This window comes from Nuphar pumila, chromosome 2 (genome assembly GCF_984573655.1).
Source record: "Nuphar pumila chromosome 2, dmNupPumi1.hap1.1, whole genome shotgun sequence".
In the NCBI taxonomy this organism is placed as follows: domain Eukaryota; kingdom Viridiplantae; phylum Streptophyta; class Magnoliopsida; order Nymphaeales; family Nymphaeaceae; genus Nuphar; species Nuphar pumila.
The window spans coordinates 136,489,396-136,516,825 of record NC_143250.1 but is presented as its reverse complement, the minus strand read 5'-3'; the positions used below and the strand labels follow the sequence as shown (position 1 = coordinate 136,516,825).

General features: G+C 39.3%; 2 pseudogenes across 1 annotated transcript; one reads left to right on the top strand and one right to left on the bottom strand.

The window, feature by feature from the left end:
* The first annotated feature begins 1,137 nt into the window (after positions 1 to 1,137).
* Positions 1,138 to 3,621, top strand: LOC149847240 (subtilisin-like protease SBT3 pseudogene; annotated as a pseudogene). Its single transcript, XR_016430595.1, has one exon. The product of XR_016430595.1 is annotated as a subtilisin-like protease SBT3 pseudogene (transcript).
* Positions 3,622 to 15,217: 11,596 nt separating this feature from the next.
* On the bottom strand, positions 15,218 to 18,810 carry LOC149847239 (subtilisin-like protease SBT3 pseudogene; annotated as a pseudogene).
* Positions 18,811 to 27,430: the final 8,620 nt, after the last annotated feature.

Sequence of the window (27,430 nt, the reverse complement as noted above, 5' to 3'; positions counted from 1 at the left end):
AATATTTTGGTAGCCATACAATGGAAATTTTGAATGAGGTTTGTGGTGGTTGTGGAGGGATTGGGCCCCTTAAGCTTAAGACCGGAGCTCACGACCCGAGATATACATCTGTCCAGTTTTATTATTTTCCTTTTGTACTGGCTAGCCCTTTGTTATATATAGCCGCCTCTTTTAAGGGTTGGTTATGGGAGTTTTGATTGCATTGGAGATTAGGGTTTTGGAAAGCTTTATATCCCGCCTCTATTTCGGGGGCAGGTTATATGTGCACCCCCTAACATGCACTGTAGCTACAGTGCATTCAGGGACCGGGTGTATAGGGATGTCGTACACCAGCCTGCTGGTTGTATGATGGTGTACAACACCCCGTACACCCGACTGAGCGCCACGCGGTGCTCAGTGGAGACCACAAACATGCACTGTAACTGCAATGCCTGTTGGAGGGAGAAGAGGCAACACCCTCTCATTTATTTCTTTGCACAGTGCTAGTGGATTTTGCTCCTCCTTTGGCGCGTGGACATAGGCCTGAGTGTCAAACCATATAAATCTTGCATCTTCTATTTTTTCTTCTCTTTATCTTATGGTTTGCTTTGTTTTGGTTATGGTTTTTCCACAATAGATATCATAATTTTATCGTGATATTGATGTTTGTATCTGCATGATAATGGTAAAATAACAGTTGAGTATGCAACAAAATTTGTTCTTTTTCCTAACATTTTCATATTTTTTTATGTTTTTTTATTTTTGCAAAGATTCGATAAAAGGAGAAGGAAAACAAAGCTTTTTTAAATACTGCGATGCTCTCACGACAGATAAACTGCTTTTTAAAACGCTTGCTACTATGATGATAACGAAACATTGTTTCTTCAGTATTCTCAAGCGAAACAGGAGACGGAAAAGGCAGTTACTAATTTTGCTGCCCACAATTCTCCATCCATCGATATGATAACCAAGAAAAGTTCAGATCCTTCACATGGGCAGCTACTGACAGTGAGCCTAACCCCCCAGTACATGGACTTGGGCAAATGTGATTATTAGAAGAAGACAGATTCCATAATAAATGGTGCACATTCAACTGTACGCATGTGAGCTCAGTATGCCTTTATCACAGTGCGTATAAAACTTCTCAATGTTGAACAAAAGTTGTACAGAGAAGCACCAATGGCAACTCCAACTCTGCTTCTCCCAATATTGCTAATGTTGATGGCGTTGGCAGCCCACTTTGTGTGGGTAACATCAAGAGAAAGGGAGACTTACATCATTCATATGGACGCCTCTGCCATGCCAAAAGCATTCAGTGGACACCACAGTTGGTATGATGCAGTTCTTTCATCAGAAAATCTTGTCTCTGCTTCTGATGAAGACACTGCTGCAACTGCACCAAAACTTGTTTATGCCTATGATAATGTTATCAATGGTTTCAGTGCTGTCCTTACTGAACATCAACTTGAGTTGCTCAAGAATGTCCCTGGTTTCGTTTCTGTGTATCCGGATCTAGTTGCTACGATCGACACAACTCACACTTACAAATTCTTGGGCCTGAATCATGTATCAGGAATTTGGCCTGAATCAGACTATGGTGAAGATACCATAATTGGTGTGATAGACACAGGCATCTGGCCAGAGAGTAAGAGTTTTAAGGATGTTGGTATGGCAGAAATTCCAAAAAGATGGAAAGGTCGATGCGAGCATGGCAAGGACTTTGATGCCTCTATGTGCAACCGGAAGCTCATTGGAGCGCGCTATTTCAACAAGGGACTATTAGCACAGCTCCCCAACCTCACAATATCTATGAACTCTTCCAGAGATACTGATGGCCATGGCACGTACACATCCTCAACCGCTGCTGGCAATTATGCTGCCAATGCATCTTATTTTGGCTATGCGGCTGGAACAGCCAGAGGCATTGCGCCCCGAGCTCAGTTAGCTTCCTATAAAGTCTTTTGGAATGAAGGAAACACTGGATCCGATATTCTTGCTGGCATAGATCAAGCAATTTCTGATGGTGTGGATGTGATCTCTATCTCCCTGAGCTTTGATCGTGGCCCTCTCTACGAAGATCCCATAGCCATAGCATCCTTTGCAGCCATGGAGAAAGGTATCGTTGTCTCTGCCTCTGCTGGAAATACAGGACCCTCCTTCAGGACTCTTCGGAACGGGACTCCATGGATACTAACTGTGGGAGCATCCAGCATCGACCGGAAATTCGCAGGAATTGTGACTCTTGGCAATGGAGCAACATTAATTGGTTCATCTCTCTATGTAGGAAACAGATCAATAAGGGCAGTACCTCTGTATTTCCGCACAAACACATCAGCTTGCAGTTTCACGCTCCATAATGCAAGGAAGAAAGTTGTTGTATGCGAACTTGGTGATGATGCGCAGTTCCAAATTTCATCAGTTGTTGCCTCAAAAGGAGTTGGTGTGATGTTCTTAACTAGTAGCAAAGTTGTGGATGGAATCAAACACTTTGATATCCCAGCAGCTGCATTGGATCTCAAAGGTTCAGCAATATTAAGAAACTATGTAAAAACCAGCAAACATCCAACTGTTAGCATGGAGTTCTTCCATACAATCACAGGCACAAAACCAGCTCCTACCATAGCAAAATACAGCTCAAGAGGGCCATCATTTGGAGGTAGTTCATCTGTACTGAAGCCAGATGTGGTGGCCCCTGGCACTCTTATACTTGCAGCTTGGCCACCAAATTCCTCAGTCACAACAATCCAAGGAAAGCCTCTGTTCAGTAGCTTTGGTATAGCTTCTGGTACATCAGTGGCTTGCCCTCATGCCTCAGGAGTAGCTGCATTGCTAAAGTCAGTTCATCCTGATTGGAGTCCTGCTGCAATTCGCTCCGCCGTGATGACAACTGCTGATGCGCTAGACAATGACGGAGCGCCAATCAGAGATAGCGCGTTCAGTAATCAATTTGCAAGCCCCTTGATCATGGGTTCAGGTCAGATCAATCCCAACAAAGCCATTGATCCCGGTCTAGTCTATGATGCCAGTCGACATGACTATGTGAGATTCCTTTGTGCTTTGAACTACACCAGACAGCAATTCCAGACAATTACTAGGAATTCTACAGACTTTGATCATTGCAAAGACTCGAGCCATGATCTGAATTATCCATCTTTCATTGCAATTTTAGACAATGGTCAGTCTTCAGGTGTGCATAGATTCAAGAGGACTGTAACCAACGTCGGCTTCGATGGTTCAACGACTTATACTGCAAATTTGACACCAATGGATGGTTTTAAGGTCACTGTGATGCCAGAAAAGCTTGTATTCAGGAAGAAAAAAGAGAAAGCATCCTTCACATTAACAGTTGAGGTAAAGAAACCAATGAATGAGTTCATAGTCTCAGGGTCATTGAGTTGGGTTGATGACCAAAGAAAGCATGTTGTAAAGAGTCTCATTGTGGTTACCACAATCACTAGCACTGAAGTCTTACAACATGATTTGATCATTGAGGATGCAAAAGAAAGTCATCCTTGAAAGACATAACTTCAGCATTCACTGATTGTATTTGAGACATTAATTGTTGATCCACCTGTTAACTGAAAAAGTAAACCTTGTAAATTGGCTGCTTCCAAGTATAATGTATTGAAAGCTTTCCCAAATGCCATAATTTTCTTTTTCTTATCGGATAGCCGGAGAGAAAATTGACGAATTTTTGTTCACCGAAAGTATAATCGATTGACCGGCGCCTTTGTTGATCTATGGTGTAAAACCTCGTCCCCTTGCTAGGGATGGCAGTGGACCAGGGGAAAACTGGGTCCCGCCCTGCCTCACCCCGTTTGGATCGGGGATGAAGGTTAGAGGCGGGGATGGACTTACGCTTTCCCCCACCCCGCCCTGTCCCTGTCTCGATCCCTGGTTTGCCCCGCCCCATCCACAATCCTTCTAAATGATGACAATAGATCGATGAGAAATGGGGCCCCACCCCTGTTTGGACCCGGGATGAAGGACATGAAACAGGGATGGAGGCGGGGGTGGAGGTTAAAATCCATCACCGTGCAGGGATGGAGGTTCAGATTTTGGGACGGGGCGAAGTTGGAGACCTTATCTCCTGCCCCATCCGTACCCCTTGCCCACCAACTAAATCACAGGGACATGCCATTTAAGCAGCGTGTCACTTGTGACACAAACAATCAAGTGGATATGGATACTGACAATTACCACCATTATTTTAATATTTTTAATATTTTCATTAAGATGTATTTTTTATATTAATATATAAAAAATAGTTTTTTATAGATTAAAATTTAAAAAAAAATCTTTGTCACTGGGTTTTATTTTTCAAAAAAAAAGAAAATTAACTTGCGAGTCAAACCCACGTTAACCATATAGTATGAGGGCCCTCACCATCTCCGATTCTCCTGCCGGGGGATTATAAGGAGGTTTTCAATCCCCAGGGTTGGTAAATCAGATATGAAAAAACTGTGAAGGAGGGGGTAACAAAAGTAATTGCATTGGTCATGCAACCAACCCTAAAAAAAATATCTGTTGTTGGTTTTTTTTCTCTTTCTTTTAGTGTAAAGCCAGTCTCAAAAGCATTTACAATCCCATCCCCTCCGGTATGGAGCCACAGTCGAAGTATATGACATGGTGTGTTCGCGTGTGTGACATAGCCCACCGAGGAGTCCATGAGGAGCAGCTTACAATAATTGAGCAGCAATGCTGTCTTGCTCACCGTATCACTTGTCGCTAACTGCGTTTGTTTCTTGGTCACAAACAGTGTGGGCCTTAAATTATTGCAGCATCCAACATCATGTACCAGTAAAATTATTTTTGGGAGAGTTGAGCCAAAATCACTCACAGAAAAATGACGCTGTCAATTGGCTGAATTTTAACTGTGCCAACCAGTGTTGTCAGTATCGGTATTGGCACCGTATCGTTTGTTGGTCAACGGTTTCAGGTGAATCAACATAAGTGAATCGTTCTGAATCAGCCATAAAATAATTAAAAAATATTAGGCAACATGTGTTAAAGCCATTAAAATAATATTAAACAAATAATTTTATGTATTTTTATATTTATTCCGATTCAGGGGTGAAGCGTATCAGATTTTCTGCCGATACAAACGCACTGATACTGACAGCATTGGTGCCAACCACATTTTTTTTGGATTAAATCTAAATATATCACAACCCAGCCATGATAATGGAGTTGGAAAAAATAAGCCAAGGGACCAATTGGACCTTATGTTGATTCAATTTAGCAACAGCCTTCTTCATTTATCAACTAGGGGTGTGAGACCTCAAGAAGGGTTGGCCACTAGAGGGAAGGTCAAGGTTCAATTTCGATGAGTGTCTTTCCTCTATGCAAGCTGAAGCCCAGTTAGGCCTTAAGAGTGGGGATCCTAGCCTTGGAGTTTTATTCCACCAGCACAATGACTATAGATATGACAGGCTGGGCCAACATGACCAGGTCTTTGTGTTGGGTGTGGTTTCTTCAGATTATAAAAATAAAATTTGAATGTGATGCTGCTGATGCACAAAATAAAGTGTCATTTTCCTGTAAGGATCAGAGTTGTCATGCCTGACAGTTGTTGGCATGTTGGCCTATTTATTCATGATCTAGTCATAACCAGATCCCAACTAATTGGATATAACCTCACTGGATCAAGACTTGAACTTGGACTTTAATTAGATTTGGAGATTCTTTAGAATCCCTAAATCCAGTTAGCCCAATTGTACTGCTGCTTATAATATTATTTTGCTTGTTCATCTGATTCAGTTTGAAAATGAATTACCAAATCTGTCCCAATTCATCATGAAAGGAATCATAATCCCACTAGTCTTCAGTCTCTCTGACTGTGGTAGGCACAATTGGGCTCCTTACAACATGCTTTCTTTGATCATCCACCCAAGTCAAGAACCCATGAACTATGGAATCGTTCAGTTTCACCTCTAACTTAAAGGGTAAAGGAATCCTTTTGGTGTCTCCTATGGAATATAAGCTTTAAAACCACTCATTGCTGTCAAATTGGCTAAGATGGTGGACCATCATCTCCTACATTGGTCACAGCCCTCTTAAACCTCTCTGTGCCCCTGAAAACTTGACCCCTGTCTACAAAATCAGAAGGATAGATTAACCTATAAAGTAAACATTGCATGATATCTTGCTGCCAAATGTAGAGGAGAAAGGTTTATTTGTTGCTAGTAAGGTCATTGTTGAATTTTCTTGTTAGTATCTTGAATTTTGGACATTCTTCGATCCGTCACCCGGTCTGAAAATATTTTGGTGACTGCACAATGAGAATTTTCAATGAGGTTTCTGGTAGCAGCTTAGGTATCATGTCATTAGGGTTTTATGTTGTTAGGGTATATATAGACCTATTTAGTTTTGTAATTTTCTCTTTTGTACTGATTATGATTTTATGCCTTTCATCATATATAGTCACCTCCTTTGACAGTTGTTATGAGAGTTTTCACCATTGTTTTCGCTCACATCTTTCTAGATATTTTTGCTCCTACTTCTCCTATGGACATAGGAGCCAAACAACATAAATCTCGTGTCTTCTCTTACTTTTTCCCTTTATCTAGTGGTTTGCTTAGTTCTGGTTGTGGTTTTTATAACAAATTTAAAGAAACTTTTAGTACAATTACATATGGCCAAAAGCACCTGTCATGACTTGTTTTTCAAGCTTAGCCCCTAGTCTGATATGATTTCTCAAGAACATCTCTCAAAATCGTTTACCAAAATGAATGTGACTTGTAAGGTGCAAGTTAAAAGGAAACAACAAGAAAGTGCTACAACATCTCTCTCAAAATCGTTTACCAAAATGAATGTGACTTGTAAGGTGCAAGTTAAAAGGAAACAACAAGAAAGTGCTACGAATGATTTTTTGAGAGGAATGGAAGTGATCTATGTTAGAGTAGTGCTTCAGGCGGTAGAGCCACTTGTGAACAAATTTTCATGGGAAAAACTATTGATAATGATGGAGATACTTGTTAGAAATTATACCTGACTCAGTGGGTATGGCAACTGAGCTTGAACCAAGTCAGCTTGGAGGCACGCATTAAATGTGTTGTCTTTCAAGCGATAATTGCCCTACTTAAGATCACATCCTTGGTGCAATGGCCATACATGCAACTATGCTTCCATGCATAATCGAGTTTTTACCTACTTGCCAATGATCGAACTACGTCCTGCACTGAGTGAGACCGAATAACTCGACGTGAACCACTTGAACAACTTTAGGACTAGGTTAGGTTGACTCAAGATAGATTCTGAGTTAGACCCTAAACAGTCTATGGATCCGGGGTCTAATCAGATATGGGTCTAACCAAATCTAAGTTTAACTGGATCTTAATCTAACTGGATTATGGATCATAGGTCAAACTGGATATGGATCTCAATCGCACTCGGTATGAATATTAGACAAGTTGGGTTTTGGATCTGGTGCAACCTGGGTATGCGTCTTAGCTTAAGTAGGACCCTAAGCTTAGCCTTGACTAGATCTAGGCTCAACAAGAGAGAGAGAGAGAGAGAGAGAGAGAGAGAGAGAGAGAGAGAGAGAGAGAGAGAGAGTTGGTGAGAACGAAGAGAGAGTTGGTGTTTATATAGGCTCCAACCCACCATTAAACTCATAAAGGGCCTTAAAATGACCCAAACATTCCACAATAAAGTACCAAGGCCAGACAACCATGAAATCCAAAAATGTCCAAGCAAAAGGGGCAGACAAAATGGATAAAAAGGGCAAAAGGTTGGTCCAATATGACCTTGACAAGGTCAAGACTGTCCAAGATCGAGTCAAAAGGTCAAAGCAATGGCAGCTCTTGGATCATTTGACCATAAATGTCCCAAGCAAAGACATTGGTTAGGTTAGGTTCAAGAAATTGATCATATGTAGATTTAAGGTTGGTCAAAGTTTTTATTAATGAGTTGATGAAAGTTTCTTTTTAGACTTGAGGATTAAATTTGTCTAAAGTACTAAAAAGATATGAACAAAAGAACAAAAATACAAGGTCAAGGCTATCCAAGATCAAATAAAAAAGTTAAAGCAAAGGGTGGCTCTTGGATGAAGATTAAATCCATCTTGAATACTCAAAAGATGGGTCAAAGACCAAACTAGACCTAAGCACAAGCCTAAACCCAATTTCAAAGTCAAAAGACCAAGAGATGTACAAGCTCAAGATCTAATGACTCTTGAGGGCAATGCCCTCTAAAGCAATTATATAAGGACAAGGAAAAATCCTACAACTTTTAATATGGGACTAAACTTTATGAAAAACTAGAAACCCCTAAACTTAAGAAAACATAAAAAATGGTGTAGGATACTTAGGTAGTTTTGAGACAAACTCAATAGTACTAGGACACCTCCTATTCATAGAGCCACACTTGCCTTCCTAAAGTATAGAAAGTTTTCTTTTATTTGGATAATTCAAGAGAAAAAAACCACAACCAATTGCAATTTGGCTACCCACCAGGAAAAGTTTTTCATCCTACAATTACACACACTATAAGAAAAAAACTAATTAGCGACAAAAAATTACGACAGATTAGCAAGAGAAAACTATCTGTCGCTAACATTCGAATGATTTATGGAATTAGCGATGGAAAAAATTATGTCATAAATGTGTCGCTAATTAGCGACAGATTTGCGATGAAAAAACTTTCATCGCTAATCTGTCACTACTTAGCGACAGATTCGCTGAAAAATTATGTCTCAAACTCTATCGCAATTTAGCAACGGAACAATATCCATCACGAATCTGTCGCTAATCAACAACGAATTAGCGACGACATTTTTTCGTCGCTAATTCTCAATACAAGAAAAACATTAATTAACGATGGATAAATTCTGTCGCAAATTAGTGACAGAGTTTTTCCGTCGCTAATTAGCGATGGAAAATTTTCATCGCTACTTTTTTATTTAAATCGACCTATCTAGGGTGCGAAATTTTCCATCTCTCCCTGTGCAAAATTTAAACTGACCTCTCTGTCGTTCGATTTAAACCGACTTCTTCATGGAGGGCCTCCTTGACTTCTCGAATGAGGACAACTTTATGGCAGAAGAATGCGCAGAAGAAGGAGAGTTGGAGTCACTAGCGCTGGAGGACCAGACCGGCCCGACCTCTTCGGTCTCGAATGACTCTTCTTTGGCCAGTTTCGCTGACGTTCTTAACGACAACGAGCTTTCAGTCTCGGTAAGTGTTTTTTTTTCGAGCAAGGCTTTTCGTTCCCGGCCTAACTATTTTGTTGGGGGTTTTGGTTTCAGGTCGACGAACAAGTGAGGGAACTAGGTCGGGAGGGCGCTGGAGAGCGCGCCGGTTCGGAGGTGCAGCCACTGCCTTGTGCAGAAGACCCTGCAGTGGCGGGCCGAGCTGCTCGGGTCTAAGACCCTGTGCAATGCATGTGGGGTGCGGTACAAGTCTAGCCTATTATTGTCGAAATACCATCCGACTGGGAGCAAAATTTTTTTTGTTTTTTTTTTAAATTTAGCGACGGATAATATCCATGACTAACTTAGTGACAGATATTATCCATCACTAAAATAGTGCCAGATAATGTTCATCGCAAAACCAAATATGTGCTTATTTAGCAATGAACTTGCGACAGATAATGTCCATCACTAATTTGTCACAAATTAGCGCAGATAAGTTATGTCACTAATTATCGACCAAAAATTTGTGATGGATGATATCCATCATTAATCTGTCGCTAAACAATTTAGCGATGGATTAGCAACGTATTAGCGATGGATAGCGTTTGTCGCTAATCCACAGTTTTCTTGTAGTGACATGACTAGGAGGACGAGCACTGATTAAAGTACAATAATTATATAATCACACATAGAGAGAAGTTTAACATTGAAATTTAATGGCAACAATAAAAAATAAAGTTTTAAAATTTTAGAAAAACTAAACATACAGTAGTTAATCATATTTTCAACATACCTTTTAAAATGACATAAAAATAGTGTGTTGGAGATGGCTAGTTTTGTACTTTGGATCAATTTGACTGCTGCTTAAATGGTCTATGTCCATGTCCACTTAGATAATACATACGTTTAGGTCCGGTACATTTTATATTATCCTTTATTACAACATACCCCCTTACAATTCTGCTAAAGATTTGGACAAATATGGAGCCTAGTGGAGCTGATCCACGTTGGGTTTGCAAGAGGAGGATGCCAATATGATTATGGTTACACATGGGATGAAATCTGGGTCAAGCTCAATTAACTGGTTTATCTACATTGGACACATATGGCTTAAGATTTCATGTGCGTCGAGTCTGCAATTAGAAGGATTCAGTAGTTAAATCCAAGTGAAGTCCAAGTTCGATCACCCCAAACATGTCAAAAGTTGGACTCTTCTCTAAGGGTATTTTAGGTGGAATGGAGAAAGCAAAAAAGTATGATGGATACACTACTTGACCCGGGTCCAGACCCGAAACCCAAGCCAGGTCTGGTTCTACCTGGATCCAAACCAAACCCGACCCATTGACACCCCTACATATAAGACATAGTTTTAGAAGTGAGACTCAGACCTAGTGAGGATCCACCAAGGTGAGTGCACATATATTTTATGGACAAACCATTTTTGCTATCTATCCTTGGTGATACAACTGAACATGCTATGAAACACATATAAATATTATTCTAACACTTTTAATAGATATTTTAATAAAAAAACATTATTTAATTGGAACCATGCAACCATAGTACATCCTGCATGGGCATGGTCCATGTCTCATCATACAATTGGGTTCTCAACTTTAATAGGTTGCAAATGAATCATTTAAATTGGTTTGGACTTCCAACTTTAATCCAATGTAGTTTTTCCCTGTAATTTTTCATAATCACACACACATGGAGAGAGTGGGAGAGAGACCTTGTTTCCCTATTTGAATAGTTATCTACCTAAATCAAATTCAAATAAAGAGAGAGAAGCTCTGCTAGGGTTTTTTCTCTCTTGGAGAGAGAGAGAGACCTTGTTTCCCTATTTGAATAGTTATCTAGCTAAATCTAATTCAAACAAGTTGAGATAAACTCTGCTAAGGTTTTTTCTCTCTTGGGTTTTCCTGCTAAACGGTGCCTAAGACTTTTTTTGTTTTTGAAAGGCAAGCTGGGGTTAGGCAGACCCCTACTCGAATTCATTAATCAACAAAATAGTTACAAGAATTGAAAATCCTCCCTGGAAGGGATCCACTCAGAGGGGTGATCCTTCAATTCTTTTTGGATTCCCCCCTTTGCTGCGCAAGCAATGTTGTGTGACTGTATACTTGGTTTCTTTATATTGTCAAGAAACAAAATTCTTTACATGCTCAGGGATGTCATTACCCTGAGATCTGCCTTCCAAAAACTGTTTTAATCTATTAATCAGGTCCAGTCTACCTGATCCTAATTGCACTTTCGACCCTGGTGGAACATGAGCAAAAACAAATCTGACACCCCTGCTATTCTCTGTCTGAGAGAGTTCCGGGCATCAAATGGTGCCTAGACTTCTTAAAAGAGAATAACTTAATTAATATTAATTAGAAAGTAAAATCTATTTAAAAAATAGGAACTGCATGCAACAAAAAAAGTAAAGTCATTAAAGAAGAATCTTTAATTGGGTGTAAAGGATGGTGCCTAAATTTATTAAGAAGAATAAATTTAATGAAGCTAATTATTAACAAAAATAAAGCACAGAGACTCAGATGACTCTAGTTTCATATAAAACTTGGCTGACTTAGACCCAATTTGGTCCTAACCGAGTTATATTGATTTTTAAACTCGATTGAAACCCAATACAAGACAACTCAGCCGAGTTCCAACCATGCTGGTGTCTTGGTGTAAACCCCCTCCGACGAAGTCGCCAGAGGGGATAAACATTGAAAAAAAAGGTGTGTGTGTGTTGAGGGGGGGAGGTGGTTCCCCAAAAATCGGGGAACCCCCTATCCCCAAACTGCAACAAGGGGGAAAGAGGATAACACCCCCCCCCCCCCCCCTACACACACACGATCGGCGGGGGGGGGGGGGGGGGGGGGGTGAGGGTTATCCTCACCCCACCGTGAGGGCTATAAATAGCCCTCACAGTGCGCCTTTCCCCTCACTCGAGCAAGAAGAAGTTGAGAGAGAGTGAGAGAGGAGCACTTAGCGGCGACGGTGGCAGTTCAGTGAGTACCTCCTGCCCTTTTCCTTCTTCATCTTTCTTTTTTTGGTGAGTGAGGGTCGACAACCATGATTGTCGGCGATTTACAGAGGAAACAAGAAAAAAAACATAGAGATGAGAAAGAGAGAGAAAGAGAGTGAGGATCAGTCGACCAACATCGGTGGCTGATCCCTCTATCGCAGAGAGGGTCGGCTGACGCCGGATGCCGACTCGTACCCTCTTGGGTACAGAGGAGAGGGTCGGCCGGTGTCCCCCCCCCCTCCCTCTCTGTAAACGAAAGGGGTTTTGCCCCTTTCATTTTTTTTAAAGACAGACTGAACCCAAAGTCGGGTCAACAATAATAACAAAAAAAAGGGACTGAGTCAGTCTGGGTGTGACCTAGACCGAGATAGACCAGGTTAAAAAAAATGTTGGTTGAATCGGTTCGGGTTGAACCGGTTCATACAAAACCGGATCTAGTCGAACTGGTTTATATGGGTCGGTTCTGACCGAACCGGTTTGAATTGAACCGGTTCGAACCAACCCAAATCAGACCAAACCAGTTCAAGTGAAATCTGTTCAGACTGAATCAGGTCTGAGCTGAACCGGTTTGGATAAACCTGAGTCAAGCTGAACTGGTTCGATCTAACTGGATCTGAGTTCTCAATTTTGATCCAGTTTGATCTGGACCTGTTCTGGATCCAGACTGACTGTTCTGGATCTGATTGAATCAGTCCTGGATCCATATCAGAACTTGGTTTAGATCAGACTGTTTTGGATCCAGTTAAAATATCCTAGATCCAGTCAAGCTATTCTGGATCCAGTTAGGATGTTCTGGACCTAGTCAGACCATTCTCGATCCAGTGAGACTGTCTTGGATCCAGATGAGTAATGGATCTGGATCCAAGCAGATAGGGTTGAATCCAGATTAGAAATAGATCAAGATCGGATCTTAAGATAGTCTCAAATTGTACTAAAGTCTGAAATGACAATAATACCCTTTTGGGTACCCAAGATCCATTTTGATAAAATAGACATAACTTTACACCACGAACTCAGAATCGAGTGAGATTTGATGCATTGGACTTGTATCGTAGAAAGAAATCTATTAATTCATAAAATTCAGTCAAATTAATGATACAAAAATTGAGGGTTCATGAATAAATTTAGGAAAGGATATTTTGGTAATTTAGTAATAATGTGTAAAATTTTGTGCATTAATATGAACATATTGTGTAACCAGATCATACTGTTAGAGCTTCGTGAGGCTCGATTTCGAGGAGAGCACAGATTCGCCTTCAAGGTAAGGGATATTATAAGTAATTTTAGAAGTGAATAAATATTTTATGTTACATGTTATTGTGATTTTGTGTATTAATATGAGTAGCATGATAGCTTTCGAGTGATACCATGACATGCATAAAAATTATCATGCTTGACATTATGAGTTGATTTTATACCTGTGGTTGTGATATTCATGTTAGTTGTGGTGTGTTCTGCATGACTGAAAGAGATTGTATTTGTAATTGCATGTCTAAATGTTCATTAATATCATTCATTGTGATGAGAGTATGTTAGATTGGAGTCCCATATAGTCTATTCATGTTGTGTGAATAAATGTGTTGAGATCATCATGCATAACCCTTTAAATCCCAAAAGTGATGACCTGTGGCAAGGGTTACCTAGTTCGCAGCCAGAGTGCAACCACCACAGAGAGTGGGCCACCGGTGATTTAACGATGTAATGACCCTACATCTTTGCATGCTTAGTGAGAGATGTGTGAGTCCTAAAGTCATCATGAGATTTAAGAATGAGATTCGTTGTGAAGAGTTCATAACATCACTCGTGAGAGAACGAGTGTATGCCGAGTTTAAGAATATGATTCAATGGGTTGAACTTAGTTATGACTTAGAATTTTACTTACACCGGGTTGAGACTCTGGAGGACCAGGGATATGTGATAACCATCATGGTTAGAATGTAGCATGAATCATACCAAGATTGAGAGTTTGACCTCCCGGCTAGCTACCAGTGGGGTCTCCGTGGTGGTTCATTGTAGTGCCTGGTGGTTTGGGGACCACTGAAAGTGTATGGTTCATTATCTGGCTAACATGTAGAATTGAGGTGTTCTACGGGGTTGCTACGCCCATAGACAGCTATGACCGATATAACCGACCTAGTGATAGTTGTTTTGAGAGAGTGAATGAGAGTAATTAAAATATACCAACTTGTGTGGTGTGACAAAAACTAAACTAAGACTAGGGGCTTGGAGCCAACTACAGTTGTAAGTTTAAATATTTATTTACTTATAATTATTTCTTACTGAGTTGTAGACTTATCTCCAATGTTTAATTACAACTGTAGGTTTCAGGCATATTAACACAAATAGAACATGAGCAACTTCTTCGTCATCAACAGACTTCTTCGTAGATTTCATTTTCTTGTCATTGAATAAAGATGTAATTGCTTTTCTTTTTGTTATGAAGGATGAACATTGTAAGGAAAAAAATGATTATGAAAAAAAAAATAAAAAAAAATTTAGCTACGTTTTTTCCTGAACTTTGAACTTTTCTTCTTTGAAAAGTAATACCAACTGAACTCGGACTCCCAAAGTCCCAAATCAGGGTGTTACACTTGGTATTCTCGGCTTCATTGACATGGTGGAATCAAAATGGGCTGAGCTAGTCTATGGCTCTTGGGCATGTTACAGGCTTTCCAAAAAAAATTAAAATCTTGGTTCAGCATATCAAACCATAAGTTAAGTGTTAGGGTGTCAGCAAGTTTAATGAAGTCTTCAGATCTTACTTGATTCTGCAACCTAAGTGAATAATCCACAGATGGTTGATTCCCTTAGCAAATTGGAACTATCAAAAAAACAAGGAGCTACCAACCGGGGCTCCGCATGTCTCGTAGGACCAGCTAGTGCACATCACCTTGTGTTGGGACGTTGCAGGTGCAAAACCCAATGGTATAGTGGGGTCTGCCGTAAGTTCATCCCGCACGGGTTTTGATTTTAACCTCCATCCCCGCCTTCGTCCCCGTTTCATTACCTCCATCCCCGATCCAAACTGGGCGACGCGGGGCGGTGCCTGTTTTCCCCCATCCACTGCCTTCCCTAGCCATGACTCTTTGTCAGGACCATATATTGTTCAAGCGGCCTCCAATCACTTTCAGGCCTATCTCTAATTCTGCTAATGGATCGCTCGACTTCCTTCTCCTTCTTACACACTCAGCCCAATCAGTGCAAGCTCTGGAGCGCCCCTTCAGTGAAGATGAAATTATGGGCTTTGCCTTATGAGAAAGCCTGGACAACTTTTCCTCACACTTTTCCAAATCCTTTTGGAATTGCTGCAAGTATGATCTATGTCAATGGTTTATCAATTCCATAGCAATTGTGCCCTCCTCAAAGATCTCAATAACGCTGAAGATATCTAGTGCTTTATGCTCATTTCTCTTATGGGAACTCCGTACAAGCTTCTTGCAAAGTTGTCGGCCAATCGAATGAAAGCAGAACTTTCATCCCTCATCTCCTCTTATCAATGTGTGTGTATGCTGGGACGTAAGATCCAAGACTACGGTTTGTTAGCGTATTGGGATCCAACTTGCGGGCAGATGCCCAATGTGTCAGGTTAACCTCGAAACGACCCCTCATCTGCTCTGGTTTTGCCGCTCTTTTCAGGTTCTTTTCACATTTGTGAAAGTCGATCCAGCCTCTTGCTTTAGGGACCTGATCTTAGGTCCCAATTCTGTGCCTTGCTCGAAATGCATTTGGAAGTGGTGGATCTGCTCGGCATGGTGGCGAGTTTGTGAAGAAAGAAATATCAGGATTTTTGAAGGGAAAGCATCCTCGCTCAAGAACGTTTTACTATCCATCCAATCTGATCTAATGGAAACAATTCAAGCTATTTGGCCCAATCAGGACATCTCTTGGATCTGCTCTAATCAGCGCTTTCGAATTTTCAATGTAGATTGGTAGCAGTTTGTTATTTTCTCCCCTGTTTACTTTGCTGTTTTTGTTTAGCAGAGCGGATACCTCATCCCCCTGTTCTTTGTACAGTCTTTTACTGCAATTTAATTCTTTCGATTTTCCTCTAAAAAAAAACATGAGAGAGATTTGTTCCTTATTCGTTCAATTATATATCATTAGTAGAATGTTCCCCGGTCTTAAAAAGGATGCGTGGCATTTCATTAGTGGTTGAAAAGTATGTTTATCCAATATTCACATTGTTGCCTTAACATTTTCCATGAAAAATAAAAGAAAGAATCATAACGATTTTTTTCCTAAACATGCTTATGTGCACATACTGACATATATTCCTTGCACAAATGCGTTTTGGTAGTAACGCCAAAATTTCTTGCCAACCACCATCAGAAACTAAATTCCCCAGTTAATCAAGAAAACCCCACAACCCAAATGAGGCCCACATGAGCATCATGTTCTATTGAAACATTGCAACCATTATAGGACTTGTTACCTTATACTTTCCTCTGTTATCTACCCAACTCAACCAACTCACAGAAAACCCCTCAGCAATTGGGTTTTCAACCTCCACTGTTAAGGTGAAAGAAGCTTTACCATTCCTCTCTCTAAATGTAAGCCTTTCTGGAACCACAGTAACTTTAAAGCCATCCATAGAAGTCAAGTTTGCTGTATAATTACCACCACCATCGCCAACGTTGGTTAAAGTCCTGGTAAATCTTTGTACACCAGATGACTCTGAGTAATTGAAGAAGGCAATGAAGGAAGGATAGTTCAGGTCCAGATCTGCATCTGAGCAAGTGTCATAATCTGACTGGTTTCTAGTGATGGTTTGAATCTGTTCTCTTGTATACATCAAACCACAGAGAAATTTGACATAGTCCTGGCGACTCAGATCATAAACCAAACCAGGGTCCATAGCCTTGTTAGGACTGAGCTGACCTGAGCCCATGTCTAGTGGCAATGCTGGTTGGGCATGTATAGTGGTACAGGCAATTGGGCTGCCTGTGTTGTCCAGAACATCAGCAGTTGTCATCATGGCGGACTTAATAGCAGCACTGCTCCAATCAGGGTGAATGGCCCTTAACAGTGCAGCTACCCCTGATGCATGAGGACATGCCATTGAGGTCCCTGACATGAGGTTGAACTCAACAAACAATGGCTGTCCTTGGATTGTAGCCACGGATGAGTTTTTCGGCCATGAGGCCAGTATAAGGGTTCCTGGCGCGACCAAATCCGGCTTCAAGATCATTGGTGTGGTTGGTGATGGCCCTCTTGAGCTGTAGGAGGCTATAGAAGGTGCTGACTTGGTGCCTGTAACTGTCTCACCGAATTGTAGGCTAACAGTTGGATCAGTGCTGCTGCTGATGTAGTCAAGAACAATTGAGGAATCATTCGGGCTCAAAATTGCTACTGGGATCACATATCTGCTTGTTGCTAGCTGGACAGGATAACTGGTGAGGAATAGAGCTCCTGCAACATTCGAATTCAAAATCGCGAACAATTGATTGCTTATAGGTTCACTAGTATATCTGCATATGACAACCATATAGCCCACATTCTTGAGCACTTCACTAGAGTTACAGGCTTCGGTATCATTGGAGAAATATAGTGGCACTGTCATCATGGATGTGTTTCCGATGTACAATGATTCTGCAACAACTATAACTCCATTGCCTAGAGTTGCAGCTGCCACAAATTTCCTATCAATGTTGGTTGCTGCTACTGTTAGTAGCCAAGGGGCTACATTCCTAACAGATTTGAGCAGTGGGCCCTGATTCCCAGCAGAGGAGGAAACAAAGATACCCTTCTCCAATGCTGCGAAAGATGCTATAGCAATTGAGTCTTCATAGAGAGGGACACATTGGAGGCTCATGGAAATAGAAATTATGTCGACTCCATCAGAAATTGCTTGATCAAATGCAGCAAGTACATCAGAAGAGTAGCCTCTGCCATCCCACAAGACCTTGTAAGCAGCTAACCGAGCACGAGGGGCTACACCTTGTGCTGTGCCTGGCGCATAACCAAAGTAAGAGGCATCCATGACATAGTTTCCTGCTGCAATTGATGATGTATGTGTTCCATGCCCATCATAGTCTCTGCTTGAATTCATGATTGTGGTTGAAAGACTAGGATCATGAGCAAGCAGGCCTTTGTTAAAGAAACGGGCACCAATGAGCTTCCTGTTGCACATAGCAGCATTGAAGTCAGGACTAGCTTGGCATTCACCCTTCCACCTAGTTGGCACATTGGCCATGCCATCATCACCAAAGCTCTTGCTTTCCGGCCAGATTCCAGTGTCTATAACTCCAATTATGACATCTCGACCATAGTCTGAAGCCGGCCATGCACCGGATGATGCGTTCAGGCCTAGGAACTGATAAGTATGTGTGGTGTCACTAGTAAGGACCTTATCTTGGTATGCTGATAGGAAACCAGGGAACTTCTTGATAAGTCGCAGCTGAGCTTTGAAGAGGGATGCACTGAAGCCATTGATTACTTGGTTAAAGGAGTAAAGAAGCTCTGCTCTGCTGGAAATCTCTGACGCCTCAACCAGGCTTTGTGATGAAAGTATGGCTTCATACCAATTGTGGAATCCTGTGAAGACCTTGGGCATTGCTGAAACATCCATATGGATGATGTATGTGTCTGTTTCAGATGATGCCAATGCACAATGGATCATGGAAAGCAGCAAAAATAATGCTTTAAACATGAAAAAGGCAAGATTAGCTATTGTCATTCTCATCTTTAGGTTGATGGGAATCAATGGAAAAATAGCAGAGAAGGGGAATTATACAAGATGGTGATTGTGTACAAATGCCATAGTACACATTTACATAAAGTGGTTAGTACACATTCCTCCTCTCCTGTTGACAATTATTTGATATCAAGGGGACCAACCGCACGCCATCTCTCTCTCTCTCTTACTAAAAAAATGGTATGGTGGCATCACCATGAGATCATGGGTTTTGAGAATTGCTTCTGATTAAAAAAAATGGGTAATTTCTAGATATAGACCCACTCTTTGCCTGAAATTGCTGACATGGGCCTTATTTTTCTTAAAATGGTCAAACAAGGACCTATTGTAACCTAGTTTTACCCTCAATTGATTAACCTGAATTAGATATTCTAAAATATCAAAAGCTCTCTTTTACTCTTTCCTTTTTTAATCTCCACCACTCCTTCCCAGCTCTCCATGTTTTCATGGTCTCCACTTAACCTATTTTTTCTCCATTAATATCCTCCTTCTCCATTGCCCTCCATGGTTCCCAGGCAACTAGGGGTGTCAATGGGTCGGGTTTACCTGGATCCGACCCGGACCAAACCCTATAGGGTCTGGAAACCCGTTTAAGACCAGGGTCCAGACCCGAAGGTCCGATTAATACATAGACTAGGGTATAGTTTGTGAAATTTTATACTAGACCTGGAACGGACCCGAGTTCCGATTAAGACCCACAAATTTTCAATGTAAAAATGATAAAAATATTACTTTACTGTGTCTGTGTCTGTGTCTGGTTCATGTAGTTTTTATCGGGTCCAAGTATGGTTTCTCTTATAATAGACCTGATTAGACCCGGGTCTGGACCGATACCATACCCAAAAATTTAGTCCAAGTCTGGTTCCACCTGGGTCCGAAGCAAACCCGACCCGTTGACACCCCTACATGCAACCACTTAATAAGCCTCATATTCAATTTTTCTGTTAAATTAGTTTGATATTATTTTAATTTATTTTGGTTGAATATGATTTTCTATTTGTGTGGCAACATGACTTTACCCATTCATGTTCAACATGGTTTTGTTGTCATCTTCAACAACTTAGACATGCATTGCTTTCATGCACCGACCAATTGAAACATGTTTGTCAGCCTTCATTTTTAACCCAAAACTTGCTGCTTATCTCTTTTCAACTTGGATCCGAGAAAACCCGAACGTAATAGTTTTGGATTTGTCCCAAATTTAAATATATCTATGCAATTTATCAATTTTGAAAATAGGGATATGATCTGGTTTTGAATCTGATTTTTACATATTGGTTATTGTTTCATATCCAGATCCAACTTATATTACAATAAAGTTGCTAATCTGTTTCTATGAGACCGTATGATATTGAGTCAGCTGAAACCGAGCTAAACCTTTTGGTTTTCAAAAATAAAAAAAAGTGGGTCAAGTTAGATCCAATTCTGACCACTCATTCTAGTATAATGCTTGCACAGTTCCAATCTTGACCCAAATAAACCCAAATATATTTGTTATAGATCTCACCCGAATTTATGCATATTTTATTCATTTTAGTTTTAGAATTGGATCTAACTCAGGTCTCATAATAAGGTTATGAATCGGGTTAGCAAATGAGACCTTTGGGGATATTTAGGGGCGTGACTATGTCGGGTGTATCTGACCCGACCTGAAGTCCTGAGCTGCTTATTCCCAACCGGAACCAATATTGGTAGACCTGTGGTCTTGGGTTGGGTCTAAAATATAGAACCGTTGTAAAAACAGATCGAGTCTTGGGCTATGTAAATGAAAGTCTGACCCAATTATGTACCCAAACCCAAATGGTTCTCCAGATTTTAAAACTGAACCCGACCAGATTATATACCTAAACCTGCTTTGTAAACGGACTCATACCTGACCCGACTATATACCTGAATTGACCCTTACCTTTACTTGCTTCATATCCATATGAAAGTTTCTAATTGGTAAATATTATATATTCAATTAAACATTCAAAGATGTTTATAAACTTCAAATTAATATGCATTGCATTTTAGCAATCTAAACTTTAATTTATTTTTTCATATACGTCCTATCATCGTTTTGTCATGAAAATTGTTGGAATGAAGTGAATCCTAGAATAATAGTCGATAACTCATTGAATTTGATACATTTTGAATATGATATATCATTGTTTTTTTTTAACTTAAAATGTTTGGTTGGCATGGATATATTTCTTGTATATTAAGATATTATTTAGAAAAGTTATTAATCTTCTATTTTGTTAGCATATAATCTTCTAAATAAAGGTTGAGTCCATTTATTTACACTAGACGATCAGCCCATTGCTCGGGCCTTATAAGACAACTCAAATGAAAAAAACTTACGTTACATACATTTATCAAGATTAAAACTAAAAATAAGAACCATAAATATATTAATAATTTTAAATTATAAGCATAAATAAACTCAAATTACAACTATAGTGGGCTCCAAGCTTCTAGTCTTATTTTAATTTTTTATCACACATCACACACGTGTTTGTGTCTTTTAATTTTGTTCAGTTTCTCACTCAATTCTTACAAGTTAACATCATCTCAATACTAACTATTATCTATTTAAGTTACACATTTAATAGCCTACTGTAGGCATAGCAACCCGTGTAGAATATATCAATTCTACAGTGCTGGCTAGACTATGAATCACTCTCACTCAGTCCACTGCTGTGTCGGAGCCTCGATAGCGAGCTGACAAGTCAGAAGTCTAGAGCTATACCTGCCTCAAGGTTTTTGTGGTTCATGCTACATCTTAATCTACTCTAGAGTCTCAAATTCTTTCGGTATTAGAACATATGCATCTCATTCATTCACATGAACTCTCACTCAAATTTATTTTCACTGTCTCCCGATAGTGTTCTCAAAAGACATTCTCATTCAAGTATTCTCAAGGAACAAGTCCTAGGGTTCTGCGGTTTACCATTTTTTTAAGCATGCAAAGATGTAGTCTCTCTACATGTATAAATCCTGAGAACCCCAATAGTGACAGCTCACACGCTATCAGTTATCAGGCAGTCATTTCCACCATCTTTTTTGGTGATTTTTGGAGTTCTAAGCATGCTATAGTATTTAAAGTACAATAGTACTTTTGCAATTATCATAGGACTTAAATCTCATCTCAAGAACTTTGTTCTCATGCATGTATTTCTAAGTTCTTCACAACTTAAGTATGTATTTCATCTAGCATACAATAATTAAATAATACAACTCATGCTGAAATATCGCATATACATGAAATCATTTATGTCATTCAGGATTAATTTGCATGCATTCAATCTTTAATCATAAGAAAAATGTATTTTTATTATGTAGTTGCAAACTCATTAGAATTCCGCTAGGATCTCAAGCAAACATGATTTCATGTGGTCTAAATTACAAATGAGTTAGCATACAATGTTTTATTAAGCAAAATGCTTATAATTTTCCATACCTAGAACGTGAACACTGCACTATAGTCGCAATCGAGTCTCACGTGACTCTAATAATAAAGTGAGATCATCACACAAGAATATTTATATTAATACACACATATTATCTATATATTATCAAAATTACTAAAATATCCCTCTTAAGGTGGTCTGCCAGACCTCAATTTTTGTGCCCCTAGTTTGGTCGAAATTCATCTTGGATTCGCTTACTAAATGGTGTGGATTCATATTCAGTTTGGTGTAACTGGATTGGACCTGAATCAGACTGATTTAGTTTTATCTTGATGAAGAATTAGAAATGTCTAGTTCAAAATGAACTAGATCAGATTTAGTTCTGATCTGGACCCAGAATTATTAGACTAGATCAAGACCTAGTTCTGATTTGGATTTGTAACTGATCTATTCAGTTACAAATAAGATCTAGATTCCGTTTTGATCTGGATCTAGAACTGATCTATCTAGTTATGGATAAGATCCATATCTAGTTTTGATCTAGATCCAAGACTGATTAGTCTAGTTATAAATAGGATTCAAATCCAGTTCATATTTGGATCCAGAACTGATCCATTAAGATCCAGACTAGATCCAAACCTAGTTTTGTATGGATCTGGTTAAACATGGATCAGTCTAGGTCAACTGGATTGAACTGGACCAAGACCCAGTCTGGTCTAGTTCAATCTAGACCCAAACTAAAAAACCGAGACTCTGTCAGACCCGACTCGATTCAGTTCCATCAACTGAGACATTTTTTTTATTCACTTCCAGACCGAGTCAATCTCTTTCATATCCGACCCGGTCTGGGTTCACACCCAGAACAATTCAGTTAATCGGGACCTATTTTTTTTTAGGGTTCAGTCTAGGTGATCTAGACCGACCGACATACTCGACTTGGTCAAAGCTATCCTCAGATTGAGTCGGTCTTTCAACTTAAGAGGGTGGTGGTGAAGGTGGAAGGGGCACCACCCCTTCCCCAACCTTCACCCTCTCAAGAGAGGTTGCTGGCAACCTTAGATTGCCAGTTCTTTCTCTGTGTAACAACATTGGCTAGTATGGTTGTCGGCCTCCTCTCAATGGGCACGCCGACAACAATGACAGTCGCCCTCTCACTTAAAACAGAAAAGAAGCAGAAAATGAGGAGGGTTCACCTCTCCTGCCAGTGATGCTCTGGCAATTCTCCTTCAATATCTCTCTCAAACTCTCTGTCTACTCTCTCATTCACTGTGTTGGGGAGCAGGGACTCACTATGAGGGCTATTTATAATGCCCAAACGGTGGATGAGGATAAGCCTCAACCCCTTGTTAATGGGGGGGGGGCATATTTGGCACTGCTTCTTTGATTACAACAACAGTAACGTCACCGATATGAGTATATCGGTAATTACTAGCTCCTATGATTCGAATACACATCAGTTTTCGAGCTCCGCTGTTGTCTGGTTGAGGTTTCTCCTCATCCCCTACAATTGAGAGGGGAAAGTGATTCTTCAATTTGGAGAATCGTTTCTCCCCCTCTCACCTCTTTCCTTTTAAAAAAAAACTTATCTTTCTCATCTAACTGCGTTTGGTGAGTTTTACACTATATGCTTATACAAATTTTTTATTACATTCTCAACCCACTTGACAAGAATGTTAATTAAGAAAAAGTTATAATGCTTCGGATTTTTTGCACTTGATACCTGTTTTTTATTTATAATTCGAAGAAATTATATCCATCACGAAGACCTGGTCACACTGGTTCAACCTACCATACCCAAGGTCGTCATGCCAGTAGCGTAAAAGTCTGAGGCTAGGACCCCTACCCCCGAGACCTATGCTACACGTTGGCTTGCACAGAGGGGCGACCCTATGGGAATTGAACCTTGACTGCCCATCTAGCAGTCAACGCCCCACCCCACCATGCCAACCCTCCTTGGGGGCTTGCACTTGATACCCTTGCTTCTGCTTTTATAATATTTAAGATATTTTTTTATTCGTGAGTAATTAGGTTTAGAATATCGATCTATGTCAAGATTTGAGCTGAAATTTAAACCGTTAAGACTGGAACCCTTAATACTCAGACCCATTAACCTATATGGGTCAACTTTTTTCAGCCATACCCAAACCCGAATGCAACCTGAATCAAAACAAGTCTATTAAAGACCCGACCCACCGATGTACCCGTACCTGTTAACTCATATGGGTCTACAATTTGTAGGTGTACCCGAAACCCAAACCCCGACTTTAATGTGCGTCCAGTTCTAACCTGAATTGTGTCAGATCTAGTTTTGGATTTAATTTAGATATTGGTTCTAGTTTTAAACCTAGATTTGATTGAGGTCTCATAATGAAGTTGTGAATCCACTTAAAATTTGAGAGCCAGTCATACAAGATTTGCTAAAAAAGAGTCATACTATTGATTTTCACTTAAAAAACGGATCAGCTTTAAAATGAGTTTTAAACTACCTATAATGCTTATTTTGGCTTCAATTTTCAACCTGGACCAAAACTGAAATACATTTATCCTGAGTCCGACCCAACTTCAGGTATATGCTATTCAAAACCCAAAAGATGGTGAGATCCATTTCGGATATGGATCAGAACTCCGATCCATTTTGACCATTCATAAGTTAGTAACGTCGGTCTAAGGGCAAGTGGATTTATGCTCATTCAATGTAAAAAGGGTAGTTTGGATTTTTTATGTTTTAAAAGGGCAATTACGTATTTTTCATCAGTAAGGGTGAAATAGGAAATCTAAACACTTTAAACCGTTTCCTAAAGCTGTGTGTGAGAAGCTAATCCAAGGTCCTTATTTGTCTATTGTCAGAAAAAGTTAGGTCCGTATCAGGAATTGCAGAAAAGGTGGCACCTGAAATGGAATTCAGATAAAAGGTGGGTATACATCAAGAATTGCCCTTAAAAAATTCATAATATATATTAACTTGTACTTCATCCAGCTGGGGTGCTGTACTAATCGCCTTTGAATATGCAGTAGGATGGTTGATGATTTGTGGTAGCTTTCAGGGGGTGTCCACAGATTTGGACCAGATTTTTGGGTATGATATTTGGTTTGGATTTAGGTTTAATTAAATTTATTATAAAAAAATCATACCCGGACCTGATGAACCATACCTAGTAAAATAATATTTTTTAGAATTTTATATTGAAAATTTGTGGGCCTCGGGTGTGGTGTAAAAGTTCATAAAATATACCCGGGTTCATGTATTAATCGAACATTCTCGAGTCTGGTTCAAGGTACTAATCGGGTTTTCTTATTTGTCACCTTACCCGGACCTTATAAGGTTTGGTCCAAGTTGGGTCCCATAAACCAGCCCGGTTGACACCCTTAGTAGCTTTACAGGGTTACAAAATCGATAAATGGAGCTCCAATCGAAATTATGATGGTCCTTAGCACAATGTTGTCAGTATCAGCCCTGAATCGTTTGGCTATAGATTCAGTTGTATCAGTCGATAATACCGATACTCAACTGAATCACTCTGTATCTAACAAAAAATAAATAAAAAATTATTACATATCAATCATAACGTGAAACGTGTTAAAATTATTAAAATAATATTAAAAAGTTAATTTTTAATATTTTTACATTTATTAAAAACAGCCAATTCAAGGGTAAAGCGTATCAAATTTATGCCGCGATAGAGAGGAGTACAACCAAGTCAAATTCATATTTTCATTATCTCAAGCTAATAATTGTACAAAAATAAAAACAAAAGTTTCCAAACTTTTGCCACCCAAAGTGTATCAAAAGTTAAATTGATTATCTAATGCTGCCAATCATAAATTCAGGGGTATTTTAAAAAGAAAAAGAAACATTGAAAATTTAAAAATTAATTCTTAACATTTTTTTTGGATTGGCAAGTTGGGGTTAGGCAGACCCCTACCAGTTACAAGTTACATCCAAGAATTACAACTCATATCTTAAAATCACTAAGAAAATCAATATGATGTTTTATCCATCCAAACTTCACCAACTCTCAAGACTTCTAGATTAGCTAAAGTCTGCAGTGAGCATTTCTGACTTTTTTTTTTTTGCAAATCCAACCCTGCAAGGTTCATTTGCTAAGAATGACTGTTGAATCGTTTTTTTCACACAAAAAAAAATATTGGATACTTGAATATTTAAAAAATACTGAGCAATCAATTTTCAAACCTTAAAAAAGTTCTGCTTATGCATTGCAGTCGATTATTCACATTCATACAATGAGATTTAAGGAAAAAATAAAAAAAATAAAAACCCAAAAAATCTCGATTCACACTCTAATTTATTATTGACCTCATATATATACAGAGAGTAATGCATTCCTTCCGCACGTTTTTCCCTATTAGGCTCCTTTAAAAATCATTGTTTTTGGTATTTTTTCTTACATCTAAAACTATAGATGTGCTCTATAGGTTTTGTTTGGTGGGAACCGACTTTAGATCACCAGAATCTGACCTGTATATAGGTTTTTTCGGTGATCCAAAATCAATGGTTACCAAGTCATCAATTTTTTTTTATCTTATAAAAATATACTTTTCATCGAAGAAACATGATCCAAGAGGCGATTCCCACTAAGTGGATCATGCTAAACACATCTAACGGTTCAGATCTGTCATAAAACACTTCCAACTATCATGCCTAACGGTGCAGAGTGAGAAAATGAGGCCTAATATGTTTAGTTCTCATATATATATATATATATATATATATATATATATATATATATATATATATATATATATATATATATATATATATATATATATATATATTAAAAAACAAAATAAAAACATCATAGATTCCTTATGATCCTATTTTTTGTAATAAAAAAATGTTAGCTTTCGTGGTTGCGTAGCTGTGAAGCAAGCGTGCAACTAGATGATAAATCAAATGTGGCTGCAGACCAATGAAATTAATTTTCCAGAGAAAGGGCTGGTCCTAAATGCCATCATCCACTACTTGCATTCTCTACTCTTTTTTTTATGTTTTTTTAGGAAAACATTCAGGAGAACAGTTGTGAAAATGATCCAATTACAAGGGAGTAGAGATCCCTTCATTTGACATAGGATGGGTTCCATCTCACATTCAATCCTATCCGTCCAATCAACTGTTAAGGATGAAACCCATCCTATGTTAAAAGATTGGATTTTTTTATAAAAAAAAAGCTAGCTTCAATCTAGTAAGACAAGTC